Here is an 18190-nt window from a genome sequence, read left to right as displayed (position 1 = left end):
TTTTTGGATCCCGGCCCTTCTGATGCAGGTGCACTGAAGGCCGACACGCCTTCAGCATCGGCCGTGGGTGTGGACCACATCTGATCCTTGGAACTGCTTGAGAACACTGTTGTGTCAATATTGTCTGCGGATGCAAAGTCCATCTTAGATTCCATGGACACAGAGAATATGAATAACATCTTGGGAGCCTCCTTTCAATTTCAATTTGGCCCCTGTTTTTATAAATTGTTTTTACTTTAGCACATTTTATTTGTCATATTTTTATATTGCTTGGATTGTGAATGTGACCAATTTTTATATGGTTTATATTTTTGGGCATACTTTTATTTAGAAGTCTGTCTTTGGGCCCACTTTGGTTCTTCATTTTAGTAATATTATTTGACATGTCTACATTCTGAGAAGACGCTGTACATGTTGTTTATATTCGTTAATCTGCACATTTTCAAGGCTAAGAACAGGATATGCTGTGGTTGCGTTGCCTGCTTGGAGACAGCTTCTAATATCTAGATATGGCATTGCAACAGAGCTGTGTATCTAACCAGTGAGACTTTTGTTATATAAACTGTGTTCCACCTTTGTGGGTCAGAGGAGCACTCTAGTCACGACTGTCCTGAACTAATCGTGTGTTCGACGCGCAGCTCTGCTGATGCTAATCTTCCATCCTGCAGAGGGAGATTGCCAATTCCACTTCAGGGACGATTCTCGGTCCACTTATCCAGGCTTGGGGGCTCAGGCTAACCCTCCAGATCTGGCCGAGTGTACCCCCACTATGCCCAGAATAGCATTAGTGATAGTCAGGAATATCCAGAAATGCAGTTTATTCTTTCCACCATGTCAGTAATACTGGTTACATTGCTTTCTTTTATATGCCTAATTATTGCAGCTCATTCTTCAATTAAATTTAAAATTTTAAAAGTATGAAGAGCATGGCTCCTCCACTGGAGTGTCCCAGCGCTAAGGTCCTGACATGTAGCAAGAAAATTAGAACTTAAGCTGATAAAAGGATTATTTTAGGCCAAAAGCCAAGATTTCAAGCTCTTCCTAAAGGACTTCAGGTGTTATTAGCTAAATTTCCATGGAAGGGTTGTTCCATGTAGTGGGAGCGAAAAAGCCAAATGAACTGCCTCCTGCTCTAACTCGTTTAATCTCGGCACAATGGCCTGCTTGGCTGCTGCTGATCTCAGATTTCCCTTGGGCACATATGGTTTCACCATCCTCTGTAGGCACTGAGGACCCTGAAGGGAGCGAGCCTTAAAGCAGTAACAGAGTGCTTTAAAAAGAACCCTATTCCTTATTGGGAGCCAATGTAGGTTACGCAACGAGAAGGCTCTCCGGTGGGATTCAGCGGGGTACTAAAGGTTTACTCCACGCTGATGGAATTCCTTGTCTCTAACAGATCACTCTGCGGTGAGTGGGAGCGAATACACTGCTGGATTCTGTTCAGAACACCTTCGTGCCAAGAAGTAGCCCGAAGTGCCAGGTCCTCTCTGAACAAGAACATATTTTAGCATTATGAGAAGCTCTTTAGACTGGTCTCCTTCATTCTACACCCACCACAGGTACTGCTGGCTTAGATCTAACACGCACTAACACCCAATAAATGAAGTAGCGCTATATAAGAACCTTGAAAAATTTTAAATCACTTTTGAATTTGAATAATGTGTGTTTACATTCTTCTTGTGGCAGAACACATTCAGGCACTCAACATTCTGTGGCATTTATAAGGATTATTAACAAGAGTGCCAGGACACTGGCATATTTTTAGCTTTCCTAAATAAATGAGGTATTGCTCGGATAAAAACGACTGAATTCAATTCCCAAAACAGAAGCAAAGCCCAGATCTCATGATTACTAGTAGCACTTCTTTCTCTATCATCACAGAAGGAGAGCGGCCACCATCTCAAGCAAAGAACCTCTTGACCTTCCTGTAAACATCGAAAGACGAGCCCTACTGAGAGCAGTGACGCTGTCGAGGCCAGACTTCTGTAATGCCACCTATGCCAGGCTCCCTTCTGAGAGCAGTCACGCTGTCGAAACTGTGGTAAATAAATAATTTATTACCGGATCTATTTTTCAGAATAATCAATAAACAGGTAGCTCAATAAATAAGAGTCAAGATTCGAGGTAGCTGGAGTCTACAGGCTTTAATCAGACATAAAGGACAGGAACAGGACAGCCTGTACGGGAATAGGATGGCAGCTGCCGGGGACAGGAATAGGCTAATTTTTAATATGCGAGTACAGTATATATACTTAAACAAATACATTACATTCAATACAGTAGGCGTAGCAGTAGGCGTGGTTCGTAACAGTCGCGAAAGATAAGGGTAAAATGATGTAACAAGAAGGCGTGTACAGGGCGTATACATAGACATGTGATGCAAATGTAACAGAATATGTCATAAAAGGGGCGGAAACATGGCGGGGGCTACCTGAGCAGCTGGGACCTCTAACCTAGTGGTGCGCGCAAACTGGCAATGACGTGTTACCAGGGAGAACTGGGGCTATGACTTCTGCGCTAGAAGAGGAGACTAAAGTCTGGAGTGTCAGAGCGACATGTACCCAGGCATATCTAGTATCTGGTGTTTAGAGTACATGTTGATAGAATCCAAAAGTTATCAGGGCAAAGGCTAACAGACACTAAGACTGGTGCATGCATAATTCTACATGTAGTGCGTGTGCGGGGAATATTCCATGAATATTAATACAGTATTTCTCTTACATGGAGACATAAAGGCTAGACCATGACGGAAACTATTGACGCGATTCAGTAGCTTAGGAATGCAGAGAAGGAGGGCTGAACTGATAACTAGAAGCATAACATATTCTTGGCAGACTGGGAGGCAGAGCCAGGCCGGGCCGGGCACTGCGTGGCAAGAAGTAAGCAAAGGGTCAGGGATGCAGGTGGGGGCTGCATCGCTCCTCGGAGAGGGTTCAGGAGACAGGAGCTGAATCTGAGTCCGGGCCCTTTTGAGGCCTAGAAACGGGGACAATTCAATAAATTAACGTGCACACTGTGAAACGTGGCAACGTAGGTTTACATAGGCCTAATATTCGTTGTTTTCACGAAGACTGGAAACTGGCATACTAGAGATGGACACAACTGTAATTGCATCTTTAATCGATCAGAGGGGAATACATGCATATCGATCATGCACATATAACATAAGATGGGGAACACGTAGGCACATACAACATGGCAAAATTTACTTTTCCACATTCCCTCCTTGTGCCCTACGTTTCCATCTGGAAACATCAATATTCATGATACCATCTATCATTTCATATAGCATCATTTGCTCGTCTCGAATTGTCTTGGAACGGGACTTAGGACTAGGAATACAAGAGGTAGCACAAATGCCGCAAATCGCAGGGCCACATTGTATACAGAGGCAGCAACTGAATATGATCATTACTGCAATACCTAGGAATGACAATACTTTCCATCCCCAGGCAGATATAATACTCCAGAGCCAACCGGACCATGTCCAGGTGCCTGGATTCTGGTGTAACTGATGGGCAATTTTATGAAGTCTGGTTATAGCTGAATAAACAGACGGCGCGTTATTAGGAATGAAAATGCAGCAACTAGATCCGATGACTCTACATGCTCCTCCTCTACCGGCCAGTATGACGTCAAGAACGAGACGATTTTGGAGCACAACAAATCTCATAGCAGATTGCTCTTCAGTTAAGTTACCTAGAGCAGAAGTAGTCTCATTCACTACTGCTTCAAGGGTTCTGGTTAACCTACGTATTAACTTACTATTCTGGACAGGCCCTATAAAGAAGAAGAAACCTTTATTAAAGTCTTGATACTGTTCTAGAGTAGTTTCAGTTTGATCGACAATTGGGGACTCGATCTCCCTTCTAGGTCTGACGTGTACTAGATGTGTGTTTCTGTGATAATCAGATGGGGCTAGAAAAACTGGTGGCAGTAGGAAGGCAATGTAACATGTTCCCTCCCAATCGAGGGGCAGACGAACATATGCGGTCTGACCACAAACAAAATAAGAATGACGTGAGGCTTTGAAAATAGATTTCCCACTGTCACTATACTTGACAGTAGTAGTACAATCACTATGTCCTACATGTGCGGAACCATTCTTTCTGACACATAATTCGCCTTTGACTGGTAGTACTGAAATAGCAGGTAAATCTGGAGTAGTATCAGACTGAACATTCAGGATCATAAAATTCGAAGAATAATTACCTAAATCATATACTTCATTTTCTAGATCTAACCCTGTTCTATGGGAGAGACCTTGCTTGTCTGGAAAACATGTTCTATTCAGAAAAGACATATCATTGGAGGATGACGTTAAAGTGGACCATGCTCCACACGAACCATTATGTGAAAATAGATAAGGAAAGAGTGGCAGAACTCCCTTCGGTGTCTGGAAAGGGGGGAGTCGACCACACACCCAACAATTAGTAGCATTGCTGGTCTGGTGTGAATAATGTAACATTCTAATAAATGTGTTATTTCTCATAGCAAGACGATAGGATAACTCGTGAGGAGGCAGATCACTAAATGTGTGCTCTACTGTAGCATTAGAAAACTTATTTACACGAGAACTTGGAAAACATAAATGTAAAGCATAACTTGTGCAGGTAACCATAAGACTTAAAAACAATATAAAACTTAGAAAAACGATACATCGTATAGAGTTTTGACTAACTCTCTCACTATGGGGGTCTATCTCATACATGTCAGGGACCTGTCTAACCGTTTCACCCGAGAGGGAGTTAGACAATTAAACTGGCTGACTTATTTTACTAGACCGGAGTTTTAGCTTATACTCCTGTTGCGGAGTTTTCTCTAACTGGGGAACTTTAAGTTCGGAATCAAGTTCAGAGTCTGTTTTTAGGCAGTCTTTAGTAATGGAACAGTCCTTAGCAAAAGATTTTTCACGAAGTCCATGGAATTTTTTGACGTGGGACAGGTGGACCCATCCTTTCCTGCCCTCCAACTTCACTGCTGTCCTTGTAGTTAATAAGACTAGGCGAGGCTCCTTCCAACGGGGTTCCAGCGGACTTGAACGATCAAAATTCCGGACCAACACGAGGGTTCCTGGAATGACTTCATGTGGTTTCACCTCGGTGTTGTCTGGAAATGCGGCGGCAACCTGTGAACGACAAGAGTGTAGGGCAGACATCAAGGAAGCTAGGTAATCTGTCAGCATATTACTGGAAACATCTGTAATACTGCGGGGTCTAGGTGTACCCCACATGTTTGGGGGGCGGCCGAATACGACCTCATACGGGGACAGACCTGATCTGGAATGTGCAACCATCCGCATATAAAATAGAGCAACTGGCAGGGCAACTAGCCAGTCTACACCTTTCTCTTTACATATCTTGGCAATGCGAATTTTCAGGGTCTGATTATGTCTCTCTACGAGACCGGCTGCTTCAGGATGGCGCACACAATGGAACTTCCACTGGTACCCTAACAGAAGGGAAACATGTTTCATAAGTTCAGATGAGAATGGCTGGCCGTTATCAGAATATACGACCCTAGGGAGTCCATAGCGGGGAAAGAATTCACGAACCAACTGCCTGGCAGTGGTCGCGGCTGTGTAATCTGGAACTGGATATGCTTCTGTCCACCTGGACAAAGCGCATACAACTACGAGAACATACTTGAAACCTCGACATCGCTCCATCTGAATATAATCCATCTGGAGGACTTCAAAAGGGTAGTCAGGGGGTTGGAATCCACCTTGTTCCACCGGGACACTTTTACCTGGATTAAACTGGCAACATATCATACAAGTACGGACTTTCTGCTTGGCTGCAGCTCGTAAGTGCTTGTTGAACCAAAGGTTCTGAATACTGTCTAACATAGCTTTTTCTCCTAGATGTGCTGGACTATGTGCGGTATTAATAATGACTTGAACCATAGAGTCGGGGAGAAACCATGTGGCTTTTCCCTTCGTCCCCCATCCTTGATCTGTCTCGACCCCTCCTTGTTCGGACCATTTCTTGATTTCCTCGGGAGTAGCATGTAACTGTATGTCTATGACATCTTGTGTAGGGTCCTTAACTGTCATACAAGTAGTCGGATCTGGAGTGAGTGTCTGTGTCGTGTTAACTGGAATGTCTGGAGTCTGAGCTGTAAGCTTGGCTGTTCGATCTGCTAGATCGTTACCTTGGGAAATGATGTCAGTAACTTTCGTATGTGCCTTGCACTTCATGATAGCGATAGCTGTCGGTAAATATATTGCATCTAACAGAGCTTGAATGAGGAGACCATGCTGAATCTTGGTTCCATGAGAAGTCATGAAACCTCTCTCCTGCCAGAGCACTCCGAAGTCGTGTACAACTCCGAATGCGTAACGTGAATCTGTATATATATTTACTTTCAGGTTCTTAGCACGTATGCAGGCTTGGGTCAGAGCCACTAGCTCTGCTGCTTGAGCAGACAGGGTGTCAATACGGGGTGTTTCTATAACTTCAGTTTCAGTAGTTACTGCATACGCGGCTACTAGTTCTCCTGTACTTGTTCTCATACATGAACCATCCACATAAAGTGTCAGGTCGGGATTAGGTAATGCAATGTCTGTCAGGTCTTGTCTTGGCTTGGTCATAGTGTTAACAACTTCCACACAGTCATGTGTGGCAGGATTTGAAGTAACTGACGGTAACAGTGTAGCAGGATTTAGAATGTTGCAGCGTCTGATTTCTATGTGTGGCTGGAACAGTGTCAGTTCATAACCTGTTAAACGTGCTATTGTCAAGTGCTGAGTCTGTGTTCGGTTTAAAAGAACTTCCACGGAGTGTGGAACTTGTACTGTCAGGGAGTGTCCTAACACTATGGAATCACTTTGTCTGATAGCTAGAGCTGTGGCTGCAACTGACTTGAGGCACGCAGGCAGAGCCTGGGCTACTGGATCTAATGTGCTCGAAAAATAAGCACAGGGTTTGTACTGTCCTGCTTGATCTTGTGTGAGAACAGATAATGCAGTACCATCACGTTCTGTGACAAAAAGTGTAAAAGGCTTACTGTAGTTCGGTGTAGCTAGAACAGGTGCTTGGCATAAGGCTTTCTTTAATTCATTGAAAACAAGTGTATGTTCCTGGGTCCAAGGGAGGACAGTCGATACGGCTGCCTCCTGTGTCGTTAACTGTATCAGTGGCTTGGCTAGAAATGCATACTGAGGAATCCATTGTCTGCAATAAGAAGTGAGGCCAATAAAAGCTCGTACCTCCTTCTGTGTCTTGGGCTGTGGAAGACTCGCTATTAACTGGATACGGTCTGGTGTCAACTGCCTACCCCACTTGGACAGTAAGTGGCCTAAGTAGATCACTTGCTGGACACAGAACTGAAGCTTCGAAGGGGACACCTTGTGCCCCTGCTCGGCCAGGAAATACAGGACGGTAAGTGACGCACGCTCGCAGTCACGTTCAGAACGGGCTGTGATCAGTAGATCATCGACATACTGGAGCAGGGCAGTGTCAGTTGGCATGTGAATATTGTCTAGTTGTCTTTTAAGTGCTTGACTGTAAATACTAGGACTTTCTGTGAAACCTTGAGGAGCTCGTGTAAATTTATAGCTCCTTCCATTTAAACTAAAACCAAAAAGGTACTGGCTGTCTGGATGAATGGGGACACTGAAAATGCATTCTTGAGGTCGATAACAGTAAAAAATGTAGCTTCAGAATCAATGGCTGTAAGTAGGGATGAAATATCTGGGACTACTGGGTACTGTGGTATGATACATTTATTAAGCTCTCGAAGGTCAATCACTAATCGATATACTGGAGGTGCATTTGGATCAGTACGTTTCAGGACTGGAATGATAGGAGAATTACATACATTGGAGTCAGTTTCTACAACCACTCCTTGAGCAATAAGCTCGTCAATAATTTTGGATAAGGCTGCTACAGCCTCAGGTGGCAATCTGTACTGTCTGATTCGTGGCAAAACTATACCTTGTTTGAGAGTCACACGATGGGGTGTGATGTGCATACATCCTACATCAGTTGGACCTTGCGCCCATAAATGCTGCGGTACATTCAATAGTCTTGGATCAAAATCACGTAATACATAGTGACCTTTAAAGTCACGCAAAAACAATCGGACTCCTACTGGGGGGCAGCAAATTACTGCACCTAATTCTTTCAGTGTTTTAATGCCCAACAAATTTTCTGGACATGACTTCGTAAGTAACAAATCAGTAGTTCGGGACAATGGACCAACTTCTAGAGAAACTGGTTTTGAAATCTCGTTAACAATAGGCTTTCCTGAAAATCCAAGGGAAACATTTTTAGAGCCTGAGAGCGGAGCCCCTGGAACCTCGTCATGACTGATAGTAGTCCTACTTGCCCCTGTATCAATCAAAAACTTTCTGTCTTTCCCTAATACTTGACTGTGTACATAGGGACCCTCTTGATCTACAGGTATCTCGATGAGAGGCAAGCCTACCTCCCTCTCTAGGCTGTTTCATGAATACTGTTGATACTCTGGATACTCTGTCTGGGCATACTGGTACATCTGCTGTGTAACATGCTGTGTTGCAGCGATAGGCTGCGGTGCTGGAACTGTCTGTTGTGCATTCTGTGGTGGCTGAGAAATCTGTGAAACTTGTTCTTGTCTAGGCGGACGTGGTCTTTCTTTAGTCTTACCAGTAGCTATGTTGTGTTTCAGAACTGCACACTCGTTTATAAAATGACCTGGCTGTTTACAGTAATTGCATGTCCCTTTAACGGGAGCTGCAGGATGACTGGCTTGATTCGGACCCCTCTTCTGACTGTCTTGTGGAACAGATTGTGCAACTAATACTTTCATTTTCGTGTCTTTCATAAGTCTCCTTTCGTGTTCCTGCTCTTCCCTGATTCTGTTCTGGTGGTACTGGAGCATCTGGAGCATTTGTGACGGGGTATTAGCTTGCCAGGTACTTTCGACTTTCAATACTCGATTTTTAACTTGTGGACTTGAATTCTCGACTAGTTTAGTAACAAAAAGATGAGGGTACGACTCGCTACTCGTCTTCAAACCACTGTTAATAATAAAACATTTTTCAAATCTAGAATAAAAATCACTAGTGTCTTCATCCTGTTTCTGTTTGCATGCTGAGATTGCATCCCAATCTTCCTTTTTCGTGGCTAGTAACCTTGGCAAAACCTGTATCAATAACTCGGGCAATTCTTTAACTTTACCCCCAAGACCGGTACCTGGTACTCGTGAAGTATCTTCAGTTTCTAGAGCTGTCCAATCAATCTTTTTCTCTCCCACCTCCCATTCTTTTTCCTTGAGTTTTTCATATACCCCTGCGGGCAACAGGACCTTTAGCATTTTAATGATATCTGGATACGTGTATTCTCCCATACGGAGCATGTCTTTTAATTCTCGATGGAACCCTGCTGGATCCTTGTCGTGACAGGGAATTAACTTTTTCATCTCTAAGAGTTCCATCTTTGTGATAGGGGTGTAAACAAATACCCGTTCTAGTCCACCACCCGTTCCTCTAACTGGATGTACTTCTCGTAACGGATGCTGTCTATCTATGAAAAATGATTTACTTTCTGGGGGTGAGACATGAACAAAATGCGGATTCAGAAACGTTCTGTATTTGTGGCGCTGTTCTAGAATGACACTAATTAAATCGGTACCTAGACCTCTCCATCTATGCTGGAGTAACTCGTTCAGAACATCATGTAGCGGACCTGGATCAGAATGTTGTCCCTCATACAGTGTAATGAGGTGCTGGATCATATACATACCCACCAGTCGCTGGTCGGCTGGGGGCAGTTTCAGAAACATTTGTGCCACTATTTCATCTGGAAAAGTGGTAGAATCAGTAGTCCATCGGACTGCTGATCGGGCTAGTTCTTGTTCATGCATGGTACTAAGTTCACTATAACCGATTCGTGATTTCAGAATGCGATCGGTAGCTTGAAATACTTGCTCAAGAGAACCTTGTTCTGGTGCTGGAGAAGGAAAAACTTTCTTGTGTTCTAGGCGTGAATGTCGGTCGGGAAGTCTAGTTCTACCTACATACGCTATTCTGGTGGGATTCTCGTCGTCTACCTCTTCGGTAGGAGAGTCGTCTTCTTTCTCGCTTACTTGTGCTGCTTTGCGTTTCTCGTGTAACCTTATTATTTCCTTACGAATTTTCTTATACATACTCTCTATACTACCTAGTGTCTTGTGTCTTCCCTCGGCTATATGATCACTCCACCTTGTCAGGACTTTCATTTCGGTCGGATCTTTATCTGGATAATCTTGTTCCCTTATTAAACAATTAATTAGAAACTTTAAAAGCATGAGCTGAGTCTCAGCTTTCCTTTGAGACATGGCTTCGCCAATACTTTCTGGATCCACTCCTGTACGGATGAAACAATATATTCTGTCTAGATCTTCCTTCATATTCGGTAGGGTGTCCAAATACTCGGTTACCCGTCTTACACGCAATGAATATATGACCATATCATTATCGCCTGGGACTGGATCATAACGGCATTCGGTAAGAGCTCGCTTGATATCTGCAACGGACTGGGGTTTGGGCGTACGCTGTGACGCACGTTCATGTAGCTCGAGTAATGTCACACGTCTGTGTTGCGGCGGGGTTCCAGGAGGGCTTCCCCCCGTGGCCCCTGGACTAGAATCGTCGGTGTGTACTGTACGTGCTGGTAGAGTGACTGATGTAGCGGGTACTTGTACTGTGGGCTGGACCGGGGGTACCGTAACAGGTGCTGCAACGGGTGCCCCCATGGCTGGAGGAACAGGAATCACATTATTTACGGGAGCTGGCGGAACTGTATTTGCATATTCTGGGACTGTGTCATCCAAATAGGACGAGAGAAAAATATCAGCTGCGGTCGGTTTGTGACGTAGCTTAATCGGAACTAATGGCGGCGGAAAATTACATGGTGCTTCCGGGGTTGCTTTCGGCAAGCCCTCGGCAAGAAGAGGATACATACCCTTAATGAGGGCATTTCTCTGTCTGTCTGACTGTTCGGCTTTAACTCGTTCACCTACTTCGATTAATTCCCTTTCTTGGGCTCTTTCTGAGGATTCCCTACTTAATTCTGATTTTCTGATTTCTTTTTCGGTTCTTTTATGAGATTCTTTGCGCCATAACTCGATGGCATCTTTCTGGGACTGTCTGGCTTTTTTTTTCCATAATGCTTCTTCTACTCGCATGATGCACTCGGCATCCCACGTACCTGATACGGGCCATCTATATTTCTCTTCTAATTCCTTGGTGTACTCCACCCATAAGTCTAGATATAATATGGCACTTATGCCATGCTTATGATACATAAAATGACCTGGACTGTCCCTAGGCGGGACAGGAACTGCTTCCTCTAGCAGACCTTTTCTAGTTCTTAACTGACGTAACCTTGAGAACAGAGGCATAATTTAGGCTGGAGTCTGGACACAATACAATACACGAAAAACACAGTAATAACTGTAAAACGAATCACTCATACCACGACATTGAAAACACATGGAATAACATTTATAATAACAGTTCGGACAAAATACATGAATTTTCTCGAGAACAGAACTTACTGGAACAGAAACGTACTAGAATGACTAGATGCACTGCTAAAACAGTACGAAACTTACCGGTCCCATAAAGAGACACATCAGGACCCGCGTCCACCTAGGTGAACACTTCGTGTTGGATCTGTGTACCCAAACCCACGGACCAGAGACAAATTAATTTGACTCTGTCTAGATACTACCCCAGCAACGGTACTCACCGGGCAGCAAGAACGGAAGGCCTCGGACTGGAATGGACTGCTACGACGACGGACGGACGAACTTCGGACTTCAGTTACAGGTGGGCCTCTGGATACCTCGGACCTTGGACTCTCGGCTTGGGCTCTGGTCGGGACTCGCCGCGTTCCTCCACCGCCTCGTCTGGACGCTGGACCGCAACCTCCGTCTCCTCCGTGGGCCTGAGGGATACTTGAAGCAGAAATATCTGCACGTGCACGGTATGGTTCCGTCACGGCTGCAGAGGATCAGGGGGCCTGCGTGGCTTCTCCGGCGCGTGGGGAAAGGGCAAGTCCCTATTCGGGCGCCATTATGTGGTAAATAAATAATTTATTACCGGATCTATTTTTCAGAATAATCAATAAACAGGTAGCTCAATAAATAAGAGTCAAGATTCGAGGTAGCTGGAGTCTACAGGCTTTAATCAGACATAAAGGACAGGAACAGGACAGCCTGTACGGGAATAGGATGGCAGCTGCCGGGGACAGGAATAGGCTAATTTGTAATATGCGAGTACAGTATATATACTTAAACAAATACATTACATTCAATACAGTAGGCGTAGCAGTAGGCGTGGTTCGTAACAGTCGCGAAAGATAAGGGTAAAATGATGTAACAAGAAGGCGTGTACAGGGCGTATACATAGACATGTGATGCAAATGTAACAGAATATGTCATAAAAGGGGCGGAAACATGGAGGGGGCTACCTGAGCAGCTGGGACCTCTAACCTAGTGGTGCGCGCAAACTGGCAATGACGTGTTACCAGGGAGAACTGGGGCTATGACTTCTGCGCTAGAAGAGGAGACTAAAGTCTGGAGTGTCAGAGCGACATGTACCCAGGCATATCTAGTATCTGGTGTTTAGAGTACATGTTGATAGAATCCAAAAGTTATCAGGGCAAAGGCTAACAGACACTAAGACTGGTGCATGCATAATTCTACATGTAGTGCGTGTGCGGGGAATATTCCATGAATATTAATACAGTATTTCTCTTACATGGAGACATAAAGGCTAGACCATGACGGAAACTATTGACGCGATTCAGTAGCTTAGGAATGCAGAGAAGGAGGGCTGAACTGATAACTAGAAGCATAACATATTCTTGGCAGACTGGGAGGCAGAGCCAGTCCGGACCGGGCACTGCGTGGCAAGAAGTAAGCAAAGGGTCAGGGATGCAGGTGGGGGCTGCATCGCTCCTCGGAGAGGGTTCAGGAGACAGGAGCTGAATCTGAGTCCGGGCCCTTTTGAGGCCTAGAAACGGGGACAATTCAATAAATTAACGTGCACACTGTGAAACGTGGCAACGTAGGTTTACATAGGCCTAATATTCGTTGTTTTCACGAAGACTGGAAACTGGCATACTAGAGATGGACACAACTGTAATTGCATCTTTAATCGATCAGAGGGGAATACATGCATATCGATCATGCACATATTACATAAGATGGGGAACACGTAGGCACATACAACATGGCAAAATTTACTTTTCCACAAAACCATACCCCTGTAATGCCACCTATGCCAGTCTCCCTTCTGAGAGCAGTCACGCTGTCGAAACCATACCCCTGTAATGCCACTTATGCCAGCCTCCCTGCTGAGAGCAGTCACGCTGTCGAGACCGTACCCATGTAATGCCACCTATGTCAGGCTCCCTTCTGAGAGCAGTCAAGCTGTCGAGACCAGACTCCAGTAATGCCACCTAAGCCAGGCTCCCTTCTGAGAGCAGTCACGCTGTCGAGACTGGACCCCTGTAATGCCAGCTATGCCAGGCTCCCTTCTGAGAGCAGTCACGCTGTTGAGACTGGACCCCTGTAATGCCACCTATGCCAGGCTCCCTTCTGAGAGCAGTCACGCTGTTGAGACCAGACCCTGTAATGCCCCCTATGCCAGGCTCCCTTCTGAGAGCAGTCACGCTGTTGAGACTGGACCCCTGTAATGCCACCTATGCCAGGCTCCCTTCTGAGAGCAGTCACGCTGTCGAAACCATACCCCTGTAATGCCACCTATGCCAGTCTCCCTTCTGAGAGCAGTCATGCTGTCGAGGCCAGACCCCTGTAATGCCACCTAAGCCAGGCTCCCTTCTGAGAGCAGTCACGCTGTCGAGACTGGACCCCTGTAATGCCAGCTATGCCAGGCTCCCTTCTGAGAGCAGTCATGCTGGCGAAACCATACCCCTGTAATGCCACCTATGCCAGCCTCCCTGCTGAGAGCAGACACGCTGTTGAGACCGTACCCATGTGTTGGACCCGGCCTCATGGCGTGGTCCTACCCCTCCCGCATGGCGGGCCCCGAACGACATCGGCCCTCCACCAAGCCTCGGGCAGCCCCTTTTGCCCGACACTGCACGCCCCAACACTGCCGGTCCGGTCACCATCCCGGACCCCCATTACCGGCCTGGCTCCATCTTGGGCCCATCGCGACCTAAGCACGAGGCCGCGCCCGACTCCATCTTGGGCCCACCACGTCACGAACACGTGGCCTCGGCCCCGGCCCAGGCCCCAGCGAAGCCCCGACATCGAGGCACCAAGATCCACCCAGGTGGTCGAGTGGCCACTCAACAGATCCCGGAGGAAGAGGAGTTTCGATGACCCTCCAGCCGTCCCCGGACACCTGGTATCAATCGCCCCCCGGCCTCCCTGGGCGCTGGCTCCACCCCCCTGCTGGGTGTCTGGACACCATCATCCCGGCCCCTCTGGCCCCCAGGCGCGAGGGTCCGGACATCAAAGGACCCGAGGCCTATATCTGGGCCAGCCCCGGAGTAGGATGCCAGTTGTACCCTGGACTGGAAAGCCCTGCTGACGCTGTCACGGCCGACACCACAAGAACTCATTGCCCTGTAACCTGAAGATACCCTGAGAGCCTGCTGGCGCTGCCGCGGCCCACCTTTGCTAAACCATCTTGAGAGCCTGCTGGCGCTGCCGCGACTGAACCATCTTGAGAGCCTGCTGGCGCTGCCGCGGCTGAACCATCTTGAGGGCCTGCTGGCACTACCGCGGCTGAACCATCTTGAGAGTCTGCTGGCGCTGCCGCGGCCCACCTTTGCTGAACCATCTTGAGAGCCTGCTGGCGCTGCCGTGGCCCATCTTCGCCGAAATCACCTCGAGGCCTGCTGGCGCTGCCGCGGCCTCCTCTCCGGTAAAGACTGCCTGTCGAGTCCTGCTGGCGCTGCCGCGGCTCGACCTCTCGGAACCCCCGGCTCGAGGATTGAGAGCTGTGCGCAGGGTATCCCTTCCTGCACCCATATTGAGACTGTCCCGCTACCCTGTCCCTTTTACGAGACTCTACAGATCCCTCGATCTGCCTGTACATACCGCTGAGAACCAGCAACCTTTATTCCTGATAAAGCTTAAGAACTTAACCTCTTGTGTGGTGTCCGTTTGTAGTGTTGTGGTTGCTCTGCTGTATGATCCTAGGAGAGGACCCTCCCCCAGGAGGCCTCTCGATAACGCTCGGCTACTTCTCGACGGAGAGGTGGACCTAGGGGTGGTCAGTCAGACATCTTCTGCCTCCCCCTGGATCGCCTTTCTAACAGTGGTGGCAAGCGACGGGATCCGAGCCGACGCAGATCGTATAGAGAGTGATTCACTCACTACCGAGAAAAACACACCGCGACCATGACTACGCAAGAAACGAGACCGACTACGGAGTTCCAGAAAGAAAAAATGGAAGACTACAGTCACAAGGAATTAAAACAATTCTGCAAAGACCTGGGCATCGCTACCACTGGCCTAAGCACCAAGGAAGACTTTAAATCGGCCCTACAAGCATGGGTGGACGCCGGTGACACGCCACCCCAGAATGAGGACAACCCGGGCCCGAACGGAAGCCCGGAGACCGACACGACCCCAGTAGGGGAGAGACCCGCCAATCCAGGCACGAGCCCCCACGAAGACGCCCGAGAACGAGAGAGGAACCGACTCCACGAACTAGAGCTCGCCCGACTCCGGCTGGATGGAGAACTGTAGCTGGCGGACCGGAAAATGGCACTCGAGCAACTACGGCTAGAAGGAGACCTAGAGGAGAAACGAAGACAAAGAGACCTCGAGGAAAAGAGACTCATGCTCGAGCATGAGCGCGGCTTAAAGGAACTAGAAATCAAGGCCAAGACAAACGAGACCAGCACCTCCAGGGGCAAGACCTCGCCCCCGCCGGTGGACACGAAGGTGCACATACCCAAGGATGTCGTCAAAGAATACTACAAGAACGACGACATCCAACAGTGGTTCAAAGCTTACGAAGTAGCCATGACCGTCCATCAAGTACCCCTCAAGGACTGGGGCGCCGGCCTGTGGGGGAAGTTCGTCAACGAAGGGAGGGACGCTCTGCTAGCGCTTCCCGATGCCGAGATGACCTCCTATGAACACATGAAAACCGCCCTCCTCATTCGCTACGGACTCACCCACGAAATGTACCGTCAGCGATTCCGAGACTGTAAAAAAATCCCCGGTACCACTTGGGTGGAGTACGTGAACTTTTACAGCAGAGCCTTCGAGGGGTGGATCAAAGGCAGCCAGGTCACCACCTACCAGCAGTTGGTCGACCTCATTATATGGGAACATCTTTCCAACAACTGCTTCATCGAACTCCGGCAGCACCTCCTCGACAGCAAACTGACTGAGCCACGAAAACTCGCTGTCGAGGCGGATAGATGGGTGAGCACCCGAGTCCCACAGAGCCCGATGGGAGACTACGGCCGGGGATCCCTGGGGAACCACCGACCACGAGGCGGCGGAGGAGGCCAGAACAGGGGCCGAGACGCCCCCACGGGGTCCTCCCCTACCTCCATTTCGCCAGCCCTGGGCCGAAGGGGGGTTCCCCCAGCAAGACCGGGGCCCCGCCCGAACGTTACGTGCCACCGATGCCAGCGACAGGGTCATTATGCGAATGACCCCCTCTGCCCGATGATCCAGCGACCCGGCACCACCGGCCCCCCGAACCGCCAGATCGCGGCCGCCGTCCTGGGTACAGAAGGAGGCGAGGAAAAAGACAACGACCCCGAGCAGGCCGAGTGGGAGCCCGCCGCTATGATCTTGGCATGCCTGGGTGATCGAGACATGATCCCCCGAGACCCGATCCCAGGCAACACACAGAAATACCGCCAATGGGTCACCATCAATGGACGCCGGGCTGAAGTCCTCTGTGACACTGGAGCCAGCGTGACGGCGGTCCGCTGCCACTTGGTGACCCCGGAACAAATTCTCCCCAATGTCCTGTGCCCGGTGCGGTCGGCGGACAACTCCGAGAGTTTATGCCAGATGGCCCGTATCCCCTTCGAGTGGGGAGGGGTGTCGGGTATGCTGAAGGTGACCGTCCAGGATGATGCCCCCGTGGAATGCCTCCTCGGGAACGACCTGGAAAGTTCCCCCTGGGCTGGCGTCGAGCTGAGAGAGCATCTGGGGATGCTAGGCCTTCCAGAGTGGGTCTGTGCGACCACCCGCTCCATGTCTGCCCGAGCCGCCGCCCCAACGGAGGAGGCCCCGGCAGAGGAACCAGAGTGGCCCGCACCTCCACTGCCCGCCGTCCCCGAGGACGCCGACCCTGAACCCGGCCCCCAGGGGCCCAGCCATGAAGACCTCACCGAGCTCGGCCACCTTCCAGAACTAGCTCAATGGCGCCAAGAAGGTGGCCCCACCCGCGAACAATTCCGGCAGGAACAAAAAACCTGTCCCTCCCTCGAGGGAATCCGACAACAAGCCGCCACTCAAGCCGCTGGAGAGCCCTCGGGGTCCCACTGGGTCTATTGGGACCACGACCTTCTCTACAGCGAGCAGAAGATTGCCGAACTAGGGGCCAGCCGGGTGCTGGTCGTTCCCTTCCGATTCAGAGACTTCCTCTTGAACTTGGCACATGACGTACCCCTCGCCGGGCACCTGGGGCAGGACAAAACTTACAGCCGCCTGGTGACCCATTTCTACTGGCCGAAAATGCGCAATGATGTGCATAATCACTGCCGATCCTGTCCGACTTGCCAAGCCAGCGGGAAGAGCGGGGGAAAAGTCAAAGCTCCACTCCAGCCTTTTCCCGTGGTCACCACCCCCTTCGAGCGAGTAGGGATCGACATCGTGGGGCCCTTGGACCCCCGCACCTCTCAAGGGCACCGATTCATCCTCGTTCTAGTGGACCATGCCACCCGCTATCCTGAAACCATCCCCCTCCGAACCATCACGGCCCCAGTAGTAGGCCGGGCCCTAATGGGGATCTTCTCCAGAGTCGGCTTCCCCCGAGAAGTCGTGAGTGATCGGGGCACCAACTTTATATCTAAATATATGCGGTCCCTGTGGCAACAGTGCGGGGTCACCTATAAGTTCACCACCCTGTATCACCCCCAAGGAAATGGACTTGTGGAGCGGTTTAACCGAACACTGAAGGGAATGATCAAGGGCCTAGAGGAGCCGCTACGACGCAAATGGGATGGTCTGCTGCCCTGCCTCCTGTTTGCATATCGCGAGGTAACCC

The 18190-nt window shown here is 48.8% G+C and overlaps 1 protein-coding gene across 4 annotated transcripts in view; it reads left to right on the top strand.

Annotated features, from left to right (window-relative positions):
• Positions 1 to 18190, top strand: part of LOC144761258 (uncharacterized) — a 221637-nt gene that overhangs the window by 131020 nt on the left and 72427 nt on the right. The window contains exons 6-7 of one of the 4 annotated variants that reach the window (XM_078646836.1): positions 1397 to 1559; positions 1882 to 2041. The exons of 2 other annotated variants lie outside the window; for them this stretch is intronic. The gene's annotated coding sequence lies outside the window, so the exon portion shown is untranslated. The remainder of the gene's footprint in view (positions 1 to 1396; positions 1560 to 1881; positions 2042 to 18190) is intronic. One more of the 4 variants, XM_078646778.1, reaches the window with a different exon arrangement.

This window comes from Lissotriton helveticus, chromosome 1_1 (assembly GCF_964261635.1).
Source record: "Lissotriton helveticus chromosome 1_1, aLisHel1.1, whole genome shotgun sequence".
Taxonomy (NCBI): Eukaryota; Metazoa; Chordata; class Amphibia; order Caudata; family Salamandridae; genus Lissotriton; species Lissotriton helveticus.
Note: the sequence above shows the minus strand (reverse complement) of the source record. Positions and strands in the feature narration are given on the sequence as shown.